General features: G+C 47.1%; 1 long non-coding RNA gene across 1 annotated transcript; it reads left to right on the top strand.

Annotated features, from left to right (window-relative positions):
- The first annotated feature begins 12 nt into the window (after positions 1-12).
- On the top strand, positions 13-2,020 carry LOC138676767 (uncharacterized). The gene is made up of 2 exons (XR_011320823.1): positions 13-106; positions 1,540-2,020. It is a non-coding gene; the product is annotated as an uncharacterized lncRNA (long non-coding RNA).
- Positions 2,021-21,208: the final 19,188 nt, after the last annotated feature.

Here is a 21,208-nt window from a genome sequence, read left to right as displayed (position 1 = left end):
TTCCGGGGGCGTGTCCTATCGGGAGGGGGCGTGTTTTCAGTCACATCATGAAGGCGGCAAAGCAAAGCAGCATGATTCTAGCTTGTGGACGCCATGGCACATGGAGGTTAGTGGTTTCAGGGTGAAAAAATGCTACTTGCTGCTCGCTATTGGGGGGAGGCTGTGTGGTGGGCGACCTGCTTGTCTGTGTGGGGGGCACCGCTGCTACTGTTGGGGACCCCCGTAGTGGGCTTTGTGGGGGGGGGCACCGCTGCTGTTGTGGGGGACCCCCGTGGTGGGGGGGGGGGGGCGCTGCTGCTGCTGTGGGGGACCCCCGTGGTGGGGGGGGGCACCGCTGCTGCTGTGGGGGACCCCTGTGGTGGGGGGGGGCACCGCTGCTGCTGTGGGGGACCCCCGTGGTGGGCTTTGTGGGGGGCACCGCTGCTGCTGTGGGGGACCCCTGTGGTGTGCTTTGTGGGGGGGGGCACCGCTGCTGCTGTGGGGGACCCCCGTGGTGGGGGGGACCGCTGCTGCTGTGGGGGACCCCCGTGGTGGGCTGTTGTGGGGGGCACCTGCTGCTGCTGGCTATTGTGGTGGGACCCCTGTGGTGGGATTTTGGGGGGCACCTGCTGACTATTGTGGGGGACCCCTGTGGTTGGATTTTGGGGGGCACCTGCTGGCTGTTGGGGGGGACCCCTGTGGTGGGGTTTGGAGGTGACCTGCTGCTTACGGGGTGGACCCCTTTTAGTGGGGGAGACCTGTGGTGGGGTTTGAGGGTGACATGCTTGTGGTTCGGTTTGGGGGGGGTGTGACCTGTCTATTGGGGGGGACCCCTGTGGTGGGATTTGAGGGCTATCTGCTTGTGGGATGTGGGGGGAGACCTGCTGCAGGCTATTGGGGGACCCCTGTGGTGGGATGTGGTGGGACGTGGGGAGGCTTGTGCTGGGTGGGGTGTCTGCGTCTGATGGGGGGGGTGTGCTGGATGGGGGGGTCCACATCCTGTGGGGGTTTGGCCGTCCGGTGGGGGTTTATTATTGGGTGGGCGTGGTGTACGATGGGAGTAATGCTTGGAGGAGGGGTGGACGTCCGATGGGGGTTTATGCTGGGTGGTTAAGCTGGGGTGGCATCCGATTGGGGGGTGTCTGATGGGATTTATGGTTGGGGGCAGGGGGCGTCATATGGGGATTTACGCTTGTGGGAGGGAATGTCTGGTGGGCTTTGGGTTTATCCTGTGGGGTCCGCTGGTTAATGTGAGGTGGAGGTTTCTGACTGGGGGAGCGAGGTTATGCTGTGTGGCCTTCTGGTTGATGTGGGGGAGCTAATGCTTCATTGGGGTACACAAAAAAAATGGGTGTATGCTGCTTATGCTATGCAAAAAATTTTTTAGGTATTTCCTGTAGAGGAGGGTACACCACCAACTAGCACGAAGCTAATCCGTTTTAACTTAATGTCAGTAGGAGGAAGACATGGGTCTGGACCGCCCAGCCCAGTTTAGGCCTTAGGTTTTGGGAGGTTTTTTTATTAACGATTTTTCTCTTTAATTTTTTTTTTTCTTCCCAGATATGGCTTTTGAGGGCGACAGTGGAATTGTCACTCTAATCTCCCACCTAGAATTGTCACTACCATATCATCTGTGGTCTACGAGGCAAGGCCCTAACACATCAAGAGTGTTTGGGGTTCCCCGGAGGACCGTTCATGCCACGAATCGCCCTACCCTCTCGCCTCTCTGCGTCCAGGTTATTCCATGCCCATCTTCATCATCGCTCTGCGAAAAAGGATTTGTGATCTTAAGGACTGGTATATCCTACAAGGCAGTAAGGGGGCTACTTTAAAAAAAAAAAAAACACAGGACAAATATGTCCTAGTTTTCCCCTGAGCAATGTGGACGTCTCCTGAGGAAACCTTCCTATTCATGCAGCCTCCACGTTTTCCAGAGGCTCCTGTGACCTTAGTAACATAGTAACATAGTTAGTAAGGCCGAAAAAAGACATTTGTCCATCCAGTTCAGCCTATATTCCATTATAATAAATCCCCAGATCTACGTCCTTCTACAGAACCTAATTGTATGATACAATATTGTTCTGCTCCAGGAAGACATCCAGGCCTCTCTTGAACCCCCCGACTGAGTTCGCCATCACCACCTCCTCAGGCAAGCAATTCCAGATTCTCACTGCCCTAACAGTAAAGAATCCTCTTCTATGTTGGTGGAAAAACCTTCTCTCCTCCAGACGCAAAGAATGCCCCCTTGTGCCCGTCACCTTCCTTGGTATAAACAGATCCTCAGCGAGATATTTGTATTGTCCCCTCATATACTTATACATGGTTATTAGATCGCCCCTCAGTCGTCTTTTTTCTAGACTAAATAATCCTAATTTCGCTAATCTATCTGGGTATTGTAGTTCTCCCATCCCCTTTATTAATTTTGTTGCCCTCCTTTGTACTCTCTCTAGTTCCATTATATCCTTCCTGAGCACCGGTGCCCAAAACTGGACACAGTACTCCATGTGCGGTCTAACTAGGGATTTGTACAGAGGCAGTATAATGCTCTCATCATGTGTATCCAGACCTCTTTTAATGCACCCCATGATCCTGTTTGCCTTGGCAGCTGCTGCCTGGCACTGGCTGCTCCAGGTAAGTTTATCATTAACTAGGATCCCCAAGTCCTTCTCCCTGTCAGATTTACCCAGTGGTTTCCCGTTCAGTGTGTAATGGTGATATTGATTCCCTCTTCCCATGTGTATAACCTTACATTTATCATTGTTAAACCTCATCTGCCACCTTTCAGCCCAAGTTTCCAACTTATCCAGATCCATCTGTAGCAGAATACTATCTTCTCTTGTATTAACTGCTTTACATAGTTTTGTATCATCTGCAAATATCGATATTTTACTGTGTAAACCTTCTACCAGATCATTAATGAATATGTTGAAGAGAACAGGTCCCAATACTGACCCCTGCGGTACCCCACTGGTCACAGCGACCCAGTTAGAGACTATACCATTTATAACCACCCTCTGCTTTCTATCACTAAGCCAGTTACTAACCCATTTACACACATTTTCCCCCAGACCAAGCATTCTCATTTTGTGTACCAACCTCTTGTGCGGCACGGTATCAAACGCTTTGGAAAAATCGAGATATACCACGTCCAATGACTCACCGTGGTCCCGTCTATAGCTTACCTCTTCATAAAAACTGATTAGATTGGTTTGACAGGAGCGATTTCTCATAAACCCATGCTGATATGGAGTTAAACAGTTATTCTCATTGAGATAATCCAGAATAACATCCCTCAGAAACCCTTCAAATATTTTACCAACAATAGAGGTTAGACTTACTGGCCTATAATTTCCAGGTTCACTTTTAGAGCCCTTTTTGAATATTGCCACCACATTTGCTATGCGCCAATCCTGCGGAACAGACCCTGTCGCTATAGAGTCCCTAAAAATAAGAAATAATGGTTTATCTATTACATTACTTAGTTCTCTTAGTACTCGTGGGTGTATGCCATCCGGACCCGGAGATTTATCTATTTTAATCTTATTTAGCCGGTTTCGCACCTCTTCTTGGGTTAGATTGGTGACCCTTAATATAGGGTTTTCATTGTTTCTTGGGATTTCACCTAGCATTTCATTTTCCACCGTGAATACCGTGGAGAAGAAGGTGTTTAATATGTTAGCTTTTTCCTCGTCATCTACAACCATTCTTTCCTCACTATTTTTTAAGGGGCCTACATTTTCAGTTTTTATTCTTTTACTATTGATATAGTTGAAGAACAGTTTGGGATTAGTTTTACTCTCCTTAGCAATGTGCTTCTCTGTTTCCTTTTTGGCAGCTTTAATTAGTTTTTTAGATAAAGTATTTTTCTCCCTATAGTTTTTTAGAGCTTCAATGGTGCCATCCTGCTTTAGTAGTGCAAATGCTTTCTTTTTACTGTTAATTGCCTGTCTTACTTCTTTGTTTAGCCACATTGGGTTTTTCCTATTTCTAGTCCTTTTATTCCCACAAGGTATAAACCGCTTACACTGCCTATTTAGGATGTTCTTAAACATTTCCCATTTATTATCTGTATTCTTATTTCTGAGGATATTGTCCCAGCCTACCAGATTAAGGGCATCTCTAAGCTGGTCAAACTTTGCCTTCCTAAAGTTCAGTGTTTTTGTGACTCCCTGACAAGTCCCCCTAGTGAAAGACAGGTGAAACTGTACAATATTGTGGTCGCTATTTCCTAGATGCCCGACCACCTGCAGATTTGTTATTCTGTCAGGTCTATTAGATAGTATTAGGTCTAAAAGTGCTGCTCCTCTGGTTGGATTCTGCACCAATTGTGAAAGATAATTTTTCTTGGTTATTAGCAGAAACCTGTTGCCTTTATGGGTTTCACAGGTTTCTGTTTCCCAGTTAATATCCGGGTAGTTAAAGTCCCCCATAACCAGGACCTCATTATGGGTTGCAGCTTCATCTATCTGCTTTAGAAGTAGACTTTCCATGGTTTCTGTTATATTTGGGGGTTTGTAACAGACCCCAATGAGAATTTTGTTACCATTTTTCCCTCCATGAATTTCGACCCATATGGACTCAACATCCTCATTTCCTTCGCTAATATCCTCCCTTAAAGTGGACTTTAGACAAGACTTTACATAGAGACAAACCCCTCCTCCTCTCCGATTTTTACGATCCTTTCTAAACAGACTGTAACCCTGTAAGTTAACTGCCCAGTCATAGCTTTCATCTAACCATGTCTCGGTTATTCCCACTATGTCAGTTACCTGTAGATATTTCTGCTTCTAGTTCTTCCATCTTGTTTGTCAGGCTTCTGGCGTTTGCAAGCATGCAGTTTAGAGGATTTTGTTTTGTTCCAATCTCCTCGCTGTGGATTGTTTTAGAAATGTTCTTACCTCCCTTCTGAGTTTGTTTTCCTTGCTCTTAAAATATCCAGGCTTTGGTCTAGGCCTTCTCTGGTGGCCGGTCCACACCGCCAGCGCCCTGAACAGTCATGCACGTCAACTTTCTAGTGCGTCCTACTTTTCACCTATCAGTTTAAGAGTACTTCGCTTCTGCAACAGAGGTCTAAAGTCTGCCTCCCAAGAGATCTGTTCAAATTTGGTTGTTTTGGAAATGTTCTGTTCAAAAAAAAAAAAAACGAGGGGACAACTCTCTGACCCGCCAGGAAAAGACGAGACCTTCCTTTAGGCCAGCTCCCTCCTGGCATCCATGAACCCACCAGCACTGGTCTGCTAGGCTTGGATCTAGCAGACTCTCTTCGACATGATGGGGCATTCCCACCTTGGATGTTTCTCAGGATCGGCTGCCGTGTCCTTCACAATTCAAGGCCGGTATTCTGATCTCTGGTCCGGGACACCGAAACCTCAGACACCGGAGGCAGGTCCGGGGGGGGGCTTCAGAGCCGCATACCCTACCGACAGTCCTGCCCACATGCACCAACAGCATATTACATTTTTACAATACTTTAGAAATGCATAAAATGAAACAAGCAAAGGCATAAAATGAAACAAGGAAAGGCATAAAGTTTTTCTATGCAAAAAAAGGCAGTTTTATAAAATTAGAAATATTTCTATATCTAATGTTAAAATGATATTTATCCAGTATTTCTATAAGTAAAAGTCTGAGATTTCTCTAGTCACCTTCCACGACAGCCACTTCGGAGGTTGTCTTCCCCGCCCTAATAGGGGACAGGAACACAAGAGGTTAAATACCCCTCCCCTTCCTGCACCGCCAGTGTTTTCCTGTCCCCTATGGGGCATGAAGAGTTTCTGAAGGGGCTGCCGTGGCCGGCGACGGAGCTCCACTTACCCAGAAGCCGGGCGGCATGAAGGTCGGGTTTCCCTCCTTGATAATGCCGCTCCCGTCTCCTCTCTTCGGAGCGACTCGGGACCCTCCCGCCCCTCCGGCGCTCCCTTTGGGGGCAATGCGGGGCGGTGATGTGCTTGCCGGGGGCCTCCTGCAGCCCCCCGGTTCCCTCCTCCACAGCTGCAGCGCTGGAGGTGGCGCGCGTCCCGGGCTGGGGCCGGAGAGCCTGATGACTTCCGGGTTAAAGCGCGCCACTTCCGGTTCAACCAGGAAGCGTGCCATGGAGCGCACGCCGGCCGGCAATGGCGTCCAGCAGCAGAAGCACGCCATACAAACAGCGTCGGGGGCATTCTTGGACCTACCCCAATCGGGCCACACGTGGGGGGAGGAGCACTGCACGCTGGACCACCGATCCTTATAAAAAGATCCGGGTAGCAAGGTAAGCTGTCTGACTGTTAGCAACCTGACGGACATGGACAGTGACAGACCCCCTTGCTCTGCATCTGCAGATGCCAGCGTTCCCCCTCCTACCAAAGTAAGTAGCAGGTGTTGGGCCCAGCTATCCCCTATATACATATGTGCTTTTATGTATATATGTATATATAGATATTCCTCTAAGTGGCTTAGCAAACCCTCTCTCTCTCTCTCTTAGGGAGAAAAGGTTTCCGACCCTAAAAAGTCAAGCCGCAAATGCAAAGTGTGTACGGCCAAACTCCCATCAACATACGGGAAAAAGCTCTGCCAATCCTGTACGGATGAGGTCCTGCGCGCCGAACAACCCTCGCTGTTGGATAGCATTAGATCCCTCATTAAAGATGAGGTCCATTCTTCTATGGCTACCTTCTCGCAGATGTCGGTGCCTCAGCCACCCCCTCCAAAAAAGAGGAAAAAAGCCCCAGTAGAATCCGACCCGGACTCGGGAGAAATCCAGTCCTCAGGTTCAGAGGATAACTGGGAAAACGAAGGCTCCACTTCTACCCCCACCTGTAGATCAGAAAACAAAAAATATTATTTTAGTTCTGAGGACATGAGTGAACTAATCGGTTTAGTAAGAAGCACCATGGGGGTAGAGGATCAAGAAGTTACACTCACAGTACATGATGAGATGTTTGAGGGTCTGAAACGCAAAGACCAAAAAGGGTTCCCGGTGCATATGAACTTACGAGATCTAATTCTGCATGAATGGGACCTCCCTGAAAAAGGTCTGACTATACCATCGGAACTGAAAAACCGGTACCCATTAGATGGGGATAACTCCTTATGGGAGACCCCGAAAGTAGATGTTCAGGTGTCTAGGGTAACTAAAAAAACTGCCCTCCCCTTTGAGGACTCTTCGCAACTCAAGGATCCGATGGATCGTAAAATAGAGAGTTTATTAAAAAAGTCCTGGGACACCTCCACAAATCTGCTAAAATCTAATATAGCCTCTACTTGCGTGGCCAGATCTCTATTTATCTGGTTACGCAAACTTGAGGATCACTTGACTCAAGGCACCCCAAGAGAGGAGATTTTAGACTCCCTACCCTTACTACAAAAAGCTACAGGGTTCCTAGCCGATGCATCTGCTGAATCGGTTCGAGTAGCCGCGAAAGCTGCTGTTCTCTCTAACTCGTCCAGGAGAGCACTCTGGATAAAATCCTGGGGAGGCGATTTTGTCTCCAAGTCCAAATTATGTAGCCTACCCTTTCAGGGTCATAATGTATTTGGACCCGTCCTGGACGATATTTTGGATAAGGCGGCAGATAAAAAGAAATCTCTCCCTGAGCAAAAGACCCCAAAAAAAACGCTTTTTTCGTCCCTCCCGTGATCAAACCTCACAGAGAGGAAAAGGCAAAACGGGAAGATGGAGTTATCCTAAGGGAGGCAGGGGAAAAAATATCCTGGCCCCTCAGGCCCAGCAAACCCCAGATAAACAATGACTGTACTCCGGTCGGGGGTCGACTCTCACGATTTTTCACCGAGTGGCAAAACATCTCCACAAATCAGTGGGTCCTTCGTACCATTCAAGAAGGATTAAAAATAGAATTCGTGAGACCACCCCCACATTGCGTAAAGATAACCTCCCTTCAAAACCCAGATCTCCAAAACTCCTTGTTACAAGATCTACAAAAATTAATACAATCAAATGTGATTTCTCAGGTGCCGAAGTTAGAGGAAGGACGTGGTCATTATTCACGCCTTTTTCTAATAACCAAGCCGTCGGGGAAGAACAGAATTATCATAAATCTGAAACCCTTAAACGATTCTGTCCGATACAGGAGATTCAAAATGGAGACAGTCAAATCCGTGATTCCCCTCATCGGTCAGGGTTGGATGATGGCGACTGTGGACCTGAGGGATGCGTACTACCATGTGCCAATCCATCCAGAGCACAGGAAATTCCTCAGGTTCGCAGTCTCCAAGGGTCACCAAATCAAACATTTTCAGTTCAATGTTCTCCCCTTCGGCATCTCTTCGGCCCCTCGGGTCTTCACAAAGATTATGGCAGAAGCGATAATCTTCATCCGTCAGCAGGGAATATGCATAGTCCCGTATCTAGACGACCTGCTTATCATGGCTCCATCTGCCTCCCGTCTGGAAACAGACGTATCAAAGTCCCTAGAGATATTACAAACCCTGGGTTGGATCCCAAATCTGGAGAAATCGGAGGTCCATCCCTCCACAAGAAGAAAATTCCTGGGGGTGCTACTGGACTCGGATGTAAGAACATCTTTTCTACCCAAAGATCATCAAATCAACCTTGTCCGCAAGGTAACCAAATTCAGAGGCCAGCGTGCACCGACCCTCAGAGAATCGATGTCTGTACTAGGGTCCCTGACCGCATGTATACAATCGGTTTCCTGGGCCCAGGCTCACACACGAACTCTCCAGACTTATGTTCTCCTACATTCCAGGAGACGACAGACTCCATTGAATCAGAAGATTCTTCTCCCTGGCCATGTGAAATCGGCGCTAAAATGGTGGCTAGATTATCAAAATCTCCAGAGAGGGGTCAGCTGGGACCACCTTCCCCTAAAAACACTCCGCTCAGATGCCAGCAAAAGAGGCTGGGGTGCGGTGGTAGAGGGTTTCCACTTTCAGGGACAATGGACATCGGACATCAGCAGCAGCTCCTCGAATCTAAGAGAATTGAAAGCTGTGGAGGAGGCCCTAAAGGCATCATCAGCACTGATCAAAAATCATCACGTTCGTATTTACTCGGACAATATGACCACAGTGGCCTATCTACGACATCAGGGGGGGACAAAGTATGCCTCTCTAAAAGAAGTGGCCACAAGAATATTCTTCTGGGCAGAGAGGAACCTTCTATCGGTCACAGCAGTACATCTGAGGGGATTGGACAACACTCAGGCGGATTTCCTCAGCAGGAAAGACGTTCATCCGGGAGAGTGGTCCCTAAACCAAGCAGTATTTCAGTCCCTAGCCGAAAAATGGGGTACTCCAGAGGTGGATTTATTCGCCAACAGGCAAAATGCGAAGGTGGAAACATTTTTCTCCCTTCATTACAAAGACAAGGCACAGGGAATAGATGCCTTTTCACACCAGTGGAAATTCAACCTTGCATATGCCTTTCCTCCCATTCCCATGCTGGCGAAAACCCTGCAAAAAATCAGGACAGACGAAGTGACCACAATCTTGGTTGCCCCATTGTGGCCCGGGAGGAGTTGGTACCGCGCCCTATTAGATATGGCCCTGGAAGGTCCCTGCCTTCTACCTCAAAAGACCGATCTCCTACACCAGGGTCCTCTACTACATCCGGACCTAAACAGACTGAACTTGGCTGCATGGCTACTGAAGCCACAATCTTAAAAGCTAAAGGACTCTCAGATGACGTAATCCAGACCCTTCAAAAAAGCAGAAAGGCAGTAACCAATGCCATCTACACTAAGGTCTGGAAAAAATGTACGTCCTGGTGCTTCCCAGAAGTTCCAGACCCCTTCAATCCTGATATAGCAAGGATCTTACAATTTTTACAGAAGGGCTTGGATATAGGCCTTACCCCTAGCACACTCAAAGTACAAGTATCGGCCCTTAGTAGCTTTTTTGACTCAAATTTAGCCAATCACCGCTGGATCAAGCGATTTATGACAGCCGCATCCAGAATTCGTCCTACACTCCGTACTAGGGTACCCTCCTGGGACCTCAATACTGTACTTAACGCACTAACCCAGGATCCATTCGAACCCCTGGATGCTATATCCATAAAAAACTTAACTTTGAAAACAATCTTTCTAGTCGCAATCACTACGGCTAGACGTATTGGTGAATTACAGGCCCTGTCAATACAGGAACCCTATTTAACGGTCACTGCGGATAGCATTGTACTAAAACTAGACCGATCCTTTTTACCCAAGGTGGTCTCAAATTTCCACAGAGATCAGGACATTCTACTTCCTTCTTTTTGCCCAAACCCCTCCAACCCTAAAGAACAGGCCTTCCACACCTTGGATGTTCGCAGGGTGGTTCTATTTTACTTACAACAAACTGAAGCCTGGCGAATTGATCAAAATTTATTCATTCAGTTCTCCGGACGAAATAAGGGAAAGAAGGCGTCAAAAAACACCATCGCAAACTGGATCAAACAGTCTATTTGCTTGGCTTATTCATCGCAGGGACTAGATCCACCTGCCTCTCTGAAGGCACACTCTACCCGAGCAATGGCAACATCGTGGGCAGAGAGGGGGAATGCCTCAGCAGAGCAGATATGCAGAGCCGCCACCTGGTCGTCCATCCATACGTTCACCAGACATTACCGGCTAAATTTCAATAGGGATTTAACGTTTGGCAGACGTGTTCTGCAGGCTGTAGTCCCTCCCTAGAGAAATTAGCTGTTGGTACTACTCCGAAGTGGCTGTCGTGGAAGGTGACTAGAGAAAATAGAATTATTCTTACCGTTAATTCGGTTTCTAGGAACCTTCCACGACAGCACTAATTTCCCTCCCTACCTGATATTCTTATTGGATGATTCCTGCACTTTTGTGGTAACTATACATGCTACTGTGTCCAGGAAAACACTGGCGGTGCAGGAAGGGGAGGGGTATTTAACCTCTTGTGTTCCTGTCCCCTATTAGGGCGGGGAAGACAACCTCCGAAGTGGCTGTCGTGGAAGGTTCCTAGAAACCGAATTAACGGTAAGAATAATTCTATTTTCTGTGAGAAATGGTAATTGTTTACCTCTTAAACCAGTTCTGAATGTAAATAAAACATTGCTCTGATTAAGTCTCCACATTGTATTTGTATTTCATTTCATGCGTAGGGCAGGACAAGCCCATGATGTATCTGTGTAAAGCTAGGTTCACATTGCGTTAATGGGTTAACGCTAACGGACTGCGTTGCACGGTGAAAATGTCGAAATTAACGCCGTGCAACGGGTCCATTAGCGCACCCATTGACAGCAATGTTACTTTTAGCTGAAGCGCATCACTAGCGCATGCCATTTTCGGCACGCGCTAGCGATGTGCCGTTCTTTTGTGACGGACCTCGGACGCTGCTTGCAGCGTCCGAGGCCCGTTCCTCGCTACCGCAGATCGGGGATCTGCGCTAGCGGGGAGGGTGAACGCCGACCCTCTAGAAACATTGCGTTAGTGCAATCCGTTAAGCGCATAGCGCTAGCGGATTGCGCTAACGCAATGTGAACCTAGCGTAAGACGTAAGGTGCTATAATAACAGCCTTGGGCTGGTTTCACACCAGCATTCGGCAGGGCTGCGGATGGCAGCCTTCTTCCTCCGTTAAGCCCCGCCCAATGCCGCACCTCTTCCTTCAGTTCCGCCTACGTCTGCATGCGTCCTGCATACCCTATCTTTAACATTGGGTACGCAGACCAAGCGGATGACTCTGCATGCGTTGTTTTAACGCGCCGACCGCAACAAAATGAAACATGTTGCGTTCGACGCAGTTCAGCGCATCGTCAAAACGACACGTGCCTGTGTACCCAATGTTAAAGATAGGGGATGCATGCAGACGTAGGCGGAGCTGAAAGAAGGGGTGTAGCAGTGGGTGGGGCTTAACGGAGGAAGAAGGCTGCCGAACGCTGGTGTGAAACCAGTCTTAGACAGGTAAACCACTTTTGAAACAATGTTCACTTGTACAAGCATTTAACCCCTCAGTGACGGGGCCAATTTTTTAAAATCTGACTAGTGTTACTTTATGTAGTAATAACTCTGGAATGCTTTAACATATTCCATTGATTTTGAGGTTGTTGTTTTTTCCTGACATATTAGACTTTATGATAATGGTAAACTTGGGCTAATGATAAACTTGGGTTAATATTTTTACAAAATAAAGCAAAAGATATCAGAAATTTTAAAAAATAGAAATTTTCAAATTTTGAATGATTTTCCCTTTAAGGCCGGAGTCACACTAGAGAGGGATACGGACGAGTGCTATGCGAGGGAAAAAAAAATTGCATGGCATTCGGACCAATGTTAATCTGTTGGGCAGCTCCCATCACTTTTTTTTTTTGTTTTCACGGCCGTATTATATGTGCGAGTGAAATTGCACTATGCTGCGATTTGCACCGTATATCAGCCGAGAATCCCCAATGAAAGTCTGTTTATGCAAGAAAAACTCATACCAGACGGGCCATCAGTGTGACTTGCGAGAAATACTCAACGGTGTCCTTTTAAAGGCTTGCAATTCAGGTGCAGTGTACAGTAAAATCACACTGACAGCTTACAATATTTACAAATAGTTAATTTGTCGGCTTCTGTCAAATCATTGCAGGATAGGAGACATGGTTTACATACAGTAAACCATTGCAGAACGGTTAGATTTATATAGGTCAGTGACTAATACGGTTAGTAGTGTGTGTGTGTGTGTGTGTGTGTGTGTGTGTGTAAAATTTGGGACCTGTATGTATTTAATAAAAATGTTTTCACTGAAAAAACTGGCGTGGGCTCCCACACAATTTTCTGTGCCACAGAGGGAAAGTCAGTGACAGATATTATAGCCTAGAGAGGGACCATGGTTATTGCCACCCCAGAAAAGGTGCATCTGTAAGATGCGCCAATTCTGGCACTCAGCCTCTGTTCTCACTGCCCTGTAGCGGTGGCATATAGGGTAATAAGGGGTTAATGTCACCTTTGTATTGTAAGGTGACAGTAGGCCAGCTTACTAATGGAGAGGTGTCTGATAGATGCCTCTCCATTACTAACCTGTGGGCTTGATGTTACTTGACAATAAAATGGTGACATCAACCCCACAAATCTGAGCCCCACTGCTACAGGGCAAGTGGGAAGAGCGAGGCTAAGTACCAGAATTGGCAGATCTATAAGATGCGCCATTTCTGGGATGGCTGAGAGCTGATGGTTTTTAGCCTCTGGGGCTGCCAATATCCATGGCTTTTTCACAGACTATTAATATCAGCCTACAGCTTTTATAGGGGGACCCCATGTCAATATTTAGTGTCCCACTGTAAAATAGCCAGTAAAGGCTAAGCAAACAGCTGTGAGCTGATATTAATAGCCTGGGAACCTTTATGGTTATTGGCTCCTTTCCAGAATATTAACATCAGCTGTCAGCTTTCCCTCTGCTGGTTATGAAAATTATGCCGTGCTAGATATAGACACTGACATTCACAGCAGCGCGTCCGCCCCGATGCTCTTTTCTGACTCCTTTCTCAGGCCCCCAAAAAAGTGTTAACTAAGTACCCTTTATTTTCTCTTCGCCACGACAGCACCCACTGAGAGAGGGGATCCGCCCCTAGGAACAGGAAACCCTACGGAGAGATAAAAGGGGCGGTCCCCCTCGCTCCCACAGTTCATGTATAAAATCAACGTTACGTGAGGAAGCCTCAGTTAAATCAGAGGATATAAGGGCCATGATTAGGGAAGAATTACGAGCCCTACAAAGCGTTGACAGAGAGCCACGTATTAAGGAGAAAAGAGGATACGTTTCACCTGTATCCGATCAGGCCGTCTGAGTTAGAGGAATCAAACTCAGATCGCAGCAGGAGGTATCCTCAGATGAGGATCAGGATACGTGCTTACCCACAGATAGCATTGACAATCTGGTGAGATCAGTTTGCAATACCATGGGCATAGAAGATCTTAAAGTCCCTAAAACACAGCAAGACATTATGTTTGCTGGCCTATCCGAAAAGAAGAGACCCTCTTTTCCGGTAATAACGGCAGTAAAAAGTCTGATCAAAAAAGAGTGGGAAAGCCAGGGGCAGAGGGGGTTACCACCATCCTCAAAGAGACGCTACCCCTTTAATGATGAAGAATTCACAAAATGGTCAAAAGCCCCAAAAGTAGACGCAGCTGTGGCGTCTACATCAAAGAAATCCTTACTGCCTGTAGAGGATTCAGGCTCGTTACAAGATCCTCTAGATCGCAAAGCCGATTCGCTCCTTAAAAGAGCATGGGAGACTTCTGCAGGGGCCTTTAAACCGGCAATCTCAGCCACATGCACCGCAAGATCCATGCTTGTTTGGCTGAGTGACTTGGAAGAAGGGCTGAAAGGAGGTCTCTCTCGAGAGAAATTATTGTCCTCTATACCCCTAATTAGAGGTGCCACAGCCTTTCTAGCGGACTCATCTGCCGACTCTATACGCCTGGCAGCCAAGTCGGCAGGATTAACGAATGCAGCACGTAGGGCCCTATGGCTTAAGGGCTGGAAAGGTGACCCTCAGACCAAGTCTAAGATATGCAACCTCCCATGTCAGGGTGAGTACCTGTTTGGTACCAAACTGGATGAGATCTTAACTAAAGCAGGGGAAAGGAAGAAAGGCTTTCCAAATAGTAATAATTACGTTCCATTTTATAGGAGAGCGTTCCGAAAGCCCGCATTTAATAAAAGGAAGGAGTTTAAGAACCAGGATCGCTGGGCCACAAGAGACACAAAACAAAAGGGTGCGTTCTTTGGGAAGCGCCCTTTCAAGTTTGAAGAAAAACCCCGTGAGGACAGATCTACCTGTGGGAGGCAGATTGTCCTCCTTCGCTAATGAATGGCGGGCCATAACAGCAAATATTTGGGCAAATAACCTTATTGCCTCTGGGTTACAATTAAAATTTTCCCGAGTCCCTCCGGACTCATTTCTATTGACTTCATTAAAGTCTCAGTTACAACAAGAGGCATTGGAGCAGGAGGTAATAAATCTCCTAGCTAAGGGAGTCTTGGTGGAGGTTCCATTCCTACAGGAGGGAAAGGGATTCTATTCCCCGTTATTTTTTATTCCAAAACCAGATGGAACATTCAGAACTATTATTAATCTTAAAAAATTAAACATCTACCTAGAAAATCAAACCTTTAAGATGGAATCTATCCGGTCCACCATTAAACTCCTGTTTCCCTATTGCTTTATGACAGTTCTCGACCTTAAAGATGCGTATTACCATCTACCTATTTATGCAGAGCATCAACAATATCTACGGGTAGCGATTGTATTGAATGGGTGTGTCCGACACTTTCAGTATACTGCAATGCCTTTTGGGCTATCTATAGCCCCAAGAGTATTCACTAAACTAATGGCGGAGGTAATGTCATATCTAAGACTAAAAGACACTCTCGTAATTCCCTACTTAGATGACATCTTAGTAGTAGGAAATTCTCCTTCGCCATGTCAACAACGGTTGTGTGATATGATAGCATCTCTGCAAAGATTGGGTTGGATAATAAACTGGGAAAAATCTAGACTTATCCCAACAACTCGGCAAATTTTCCTAGGGATTATATTAGATTCTACAAGCCAGAAATGTTTCCTTCCGGAAAATAAACAGATAACGGTCAGGAATAAAGTTCAGTCAGTAATAGATAAACCCCTAATTTCTTTGAGAGAAGGCATGTCCCTTCTTGGCTCCTTCACGTCATGTATTTCAGCGGTTCCATGGGCCCAATTTCACTCGAGGCATTTACAGTATGCAATTTTACATGAAGAAGAAAAATCTCATGGTCATTTAAATATTAAAATTTCCCTTTCTAATAATGTAATCCAATCTCTGATATGGTGGCTAGATCCAAAAAACCTGGTCAGTGGAGTCCCCTGGGTAGTTAAACCCTCAAATATAATATATACTGATGCCAGTCCTACTGGCTGGGGCGCACATTTAAAAGACCATTTAGTCCAAGGATTATGGTCAGTCAGGAGTCAGACGACTCTTCTAATATAAGAGAGCTAAAAGCTATCTATCATGCTCTATGTGAATTCCTTCCGCAGCTACACGGGACACATACCAGAATTCTGTCCGACAACATGACCTCAGTCGCCTATATCAATCATCAAGGAGGAACAAGATCAGGAACGCTCATGTCTATAACCGAAGACATTCTAACCATAGCCGAAGAACATCTTCTGTCCCTGTCAGCGCTACATGTCAGAGGAGTGGACAACTCAAGAGCAGACTTCCTCAGTCGTCATACCCTCCACCAAGGAGAGTGGGTCCTAAATCATCAAATTTTCAAAATAACTATGAAATGGGGTACACCCGAGATAGATCTCTTCGCCACAAGACAAAACCGACAACTAAAAAGATTCGCTTCAATGTTCCGGGCCGACAATCCCGACATTCTCGATGCCCTTCAGACTCCTTGGACATTTCAGAAAGCATACGCTTTTCCTCCTCTGATTCTTCTACCAACAGTAATCAGGAAGATAAGGGAGGACCGGGCAAATATAATCCTGATTGCCCCATTTTGGCCAAAAAGACCATGGTTTTCCCTGCTCAGAGCCATGTCCATCTCGGATCCGTGGATCCTCCCGGAGGATCAGGATCTTCTTTCCCAGGGGCCCTTCAACCACCCTCATGTGAAGGGACTAAGGTTGACAGCCTGGAATTTGAGAGGCAGCTGTTAAAACTAAGAGGCTTCTCCGATAGTGTAATTAATACCTTGTTAACAAGTAGAAAAAGATCCACTACTGACATATATGTGAGAGTGTGGAAGAAATTTCTAAATCTCTATCCATCGGCGTTATCTAGTGAAATTCCCGTCTCCACTATTCTAGAATTTCTTCAAAAAGGACGTGACCTACGCCTTTCAGTTAATACTCTGAAAGTACAAGTTTCTGCTCTAGGGGCCTTGTATAGTCATAATGTTGCGGGTAATAGATGGATAGCCAGATTTATTTCAGCTTGCCAGAGATCAGAGCCAGTTCAGATTCCGCAGATGCCTCCTTGGGATATTAATTTGGTCCTGGAAGCCTTAACAGGTCATCCATTTGAGCCTCTAGACTTAGCTCACATTAAATATATTTCACTTAAGACCGTTCTTCTTGTCGCGTTAGTATCGGCAAGAAGAGTAGGTGACATACAGGCGCTATCAGTAGATCCTCCCTTTATGTCAATATTTCCTGATAGAATTGTCCTGAAAACAGACCCTTCCTACCTACCTAAAATGTGTACAAAATTCCATAGATCTCAAGAGATCCTTCTTCCTTCTTTCTATAATAATCCTACAGACCAGGAAGAAGAGAAGTACCATACTTTAGATGTGAGAAGGGCTATAATAACTTATCTGGATAGGACTAGCGCCTGGAGGAAGAGCAGGGCTCTCTTTGTTTCCTTCCAGGGTCAAAGGAAAGGATCTGGTGTTACAAAAGGCACACTATCCCGATGGATTCGGGAGGCGATATACCTGGCCTATTCATCTAAAGGGGAGAATCCACCTGAGACTGTGAAGGCACATTCCACCCGGGCGATAGCATCATCCTGGGCTGAACGAGCAGAGGTTCCTATAGAACTCATATGTAAGGCCGCAACCTGGTCCTCTCCTTCTACCTTCTATAGTCACTATAGATTAGATCTATCTGCCTCCACTGACTTGTGTTTCGGTAGATCAGTCCTTAAAGGGACTCTGTCACCTGAATTTGGCGGGACTGGTTTTAGGTCATATGGGCGGAGTTTTCGGGTATTTGATTCACCCTTTCCTTACCCACTGGCTGCATGCTGGCTGCAATATTGGATTGAAGTTCATTCTCTGTCCTCCATAATACACGCCTGCGCAAAGCAATCTTGCCTTGTGCAGGCGTGTACTATGGAGGACAGAGAATGAACTTCAATCCAATATTGCAGCCAGCATGCAGCCAGCGGGTAAGGAAAGGGTGAATCAAACACCCGAAAACCCCGCCCATATGACCCAAAGCCAGTCCCGCCAAATTCAGGTGACAGGTTCCCTTTAATACGATAATCCCCCCCAAATAACTATCTCTGAAAGTCTCTCAGTGGGTGCTGTCGTGGCAAAGAGAAAACACCGGATTACGTACCGGTAATGCTCTTTTATAGAGCCACGACAGCACCCCTTCACTTCCCTCCCATTTATATATATTAGTGTACACATGAGCACTGTTAAGGGTGGTGGATTCTTGTAGTTATACGTAATTAAATTATAATAAATGATGATAAAGAATTGTCTACTAAAACTGGTGGGCGGTTCCTCGCAATCTCTGTAACCCAAACTGTGGGAGCGAGGGGGACCGCCCCTTTTATCTCTCCGTAGGGTTTCCTGTTCCTAGGGGCGGATCCCCTCTCTCAGTGGGTGCTGTCGTGGCTCTATAAAAGAGCATTACCGGTACGTAATCGGGTGTTTTCTTGCACTGTAGCCGTTCACTTACTACAGGGTATTCAATCATTGTTTCTGTCCCCCCCCCACACACACACAAAGTACGACCACTATCTATATGCCTTTATATACAGCATTCTAGAATGCTGTGTATATATAGTAGGCCCACTGCCTGTATACCCTTATATACAGCATTTTATAAAGCACAACCACTATCTGTATGCCTTTAAGACTTGCCTAGCCCCATACAATGGGCTTTGCTAGTCTTAATCCGGGGCCTTCTCCTCTTCTATCACCGTCCTTCTTTCTTTGAGTCGATGACGCGTCCTATGTCATCCACACGGTGTCTTCCATCGTGCTCCTGTGCATCGCACTACTTTCTACCCGTTGCAGTACTTTGCTTTGTGCTCGGCAGAGAAGTGTTCCTGCACAGAAGCGTGATGAGGGAGGTTGTGTGGATGATGTAGAACACATCATCCACGGGAAGGACTGTGCCGGATGAAGACCAGCGCCAAACATAACACCGGACCGCCCCGTAGGTGAGTATAAGACGTTTTTACCCTTCGCCACGACAGCACCCCACATGAGAGAGAGGGATCCGCCCATAGGAACAGGAAACCTACAGAATAAAAGGAGGCGGTCCCCTCTCCTCCTCAGTTTAGGTTTCCTGTTCCTACAGGGACCCGGCTTACCTACAGATGAAGAGGATCCCTGGGCCATGCACCCGCCTGCGTCGGTTTCTGTGGGAACGGCAGGGGCTGCGGTACCAGAAGCAGCGGCGGGGGAGCCCCTGCTTGCAGCCTCCCCCCTCGTCTGGCCAAACATCCACGGTCCGGGTCCGGTCACCGTAGGTCCGGCCGGCACTGTGAGGACGCGCGCGGTGCAGCGGCCGGCTTAATAGCCTCTGGCGGCCGCATGGTGAGTGAGAGCGGCGCGTCTAACCCGGAAGTCGCGGGAGCACTTCCGGGTTGGTCCGGGGAGGCAGGAGAATGGGCGGCAAGTTTAAAAATGCAGCGCTAGCGTCGGGCCGGTGTGTGTGAAATGGCTTCACCGGCCGACGAAGCGCACCTGCCCGCAGTGCAACAGCGCTCTCCCAGCAGGGAGAGAAGCACGAGGAGCAGCACAAAGAGTGGTGGCCGACCTCCAGAGAAGAGTTCTACCACCAAACGAATTCCGCCTCCAGAACCGGTACCTGTCAGCTTCACTGGGTGAGTTTTTGAAAGAGTCTCTTCCTATATGCTGATATATGTTCCTCCTGTATCCTTCTTCTAGACTAAGAAAAGGACACACAAATCTAAGCATAAAGAGTGTGCTTTATGTACGCAGCCCCTCCCGGATGATTATGCCAAAAAACTGTGTGCAGAGTGTATCATGCAAACTCTACGGCAGGAAAATATCATGACTCCCTCAGATGTCAGAGCTATTATCCGAGAAGAGATGCAGGGTTTGGCGCAGACAAGTAGCGCCAGTACCCGTCAGCCTAGCAGGTCCCGGTCTCCGGTTAGTTCGGAGTCAGAGGGTGTATGTATTTCTTCAGACGAAGAGGGATCTCAGCCGAGCTCATCCGAGACTGAAGGGGGACTTTGTCTTCCCAACAGTAATGTGGACAATTTAATAAAATCTGTCAGGAGCACGATGGGGTGCCCAGATGGGAAAGAAAAGAAATCAGCACAGGACATAATGTTTGCGGGGTTAGGACAGAAAAAACGTAGGTCCTTCCCCGTCATACAAACCATCAAAGATATTGTCAAAAAGGAGTGGGACAAGCAGAATAGAGGGTTTTTACCATCATCCTCTAAAAGGCGCTATCCCTTCAGCGATGAAGACCTAAACACCTGGTCAAAGGTGCCAAAAGTTGATGCTGCGGTAGCCTCCACAACCAAACAGTCGGTCCTACCAGTGGAGGATTCAGGGGTCCTGACAGACCCGCTGGACCGTAAAGCAGAAGCTTTACTAAAGAGGTCATGGGAAGTCAATACGGGGGCGTTCAGGCCCGCCATATCTAGTACCTGTACTGCAAGATCTCTACTAGTATGGACGGAGCAATTGGAGGAACAGATTAGAGGCAAAACTTCGAGGGAATCTATCCTGCTGAAATTGCCTCAAATTAAAGAAGCAGTAGCATTCCTAGCTGATGCCTCAGTGGACTCGCTACGTCTTGCAGCCAGGTCAGCCGGCCTAGTCAACACAGCCCGGCGTGCACTCTGGCTAAAGAATTGGAAGGGGGACGCACAAGCTAAAGCAAAACTTTGTGCGATTCCCTGTCAGGGTGAGTTCCTTTTTGGGAAGACGCTGGATGAACTCCTGAATAAAGCAGGTGAAAGGAAGAAAGGCTTCCCTAACCAGTATCTTCCATCCTACAGGAGAGCCTTCAGGAGACGCCCCTTTACTAGGAACAAGCCGCTTGAACAAAGAGAGCGATGGGAGTCGAAGGACCCAAAGCAAAAAGGTGCCTTTTTTAGCGGGTCCCATAATCCGAGACGTAAATACCGCTAACCAGGAAGTAGGCGGCAGATTAAAATTTTTTCTTCCCCAATGGGAACAGATAACATCCAGCCAGTGGATTCTGGACATTGTGCAATACGGCCTTAAATTAGAATTTGATCGAATCCCTTGGGATTCCTTCATAATAACATCTCCAAAAGGTCAGGACCAACAGAGGGCTCTAGAAATAGAGATCCTATCTCTTCTATCTAAGAAAGTCCTGATTGAAGTTCCCCAGGATCAAAAAGGGAAAGGGTTCTACTCCCCTTTATTCCTGATTAATAAACCAGATGGTTCATTTAGAACCATCATAAATCTTAAAAAATTAAATTCTTTCCTGCGTAATCATACCTTCAAAATGGAATCCATTAGTTCTACCATAAAACTCTTATTCCCTAGGTGTGTCATGGCCGGAATAGACTTAAAGGACGCCTATTA

Source organism: Ranitomeya imitator, chromosome 4 (assembly GCF_032444005.1).
Source record: "Ranitomeya imitator isolate aRanImi1 chromosome 4, aRanImi1.pri, whole genome shotgun sequence".
Taxonomy (NCBI): Eukaryota; Metazoa; Chordata; class Amphibia; order Anura; family Dendrobatidae; genus Ranitomeya; species Ranitomeya imitator.
The sequence above is the reverse complement of the archived record's forward strand: the minus strand, read 5'-3'. Positions and strand labels throughout refer to the sequence as shown.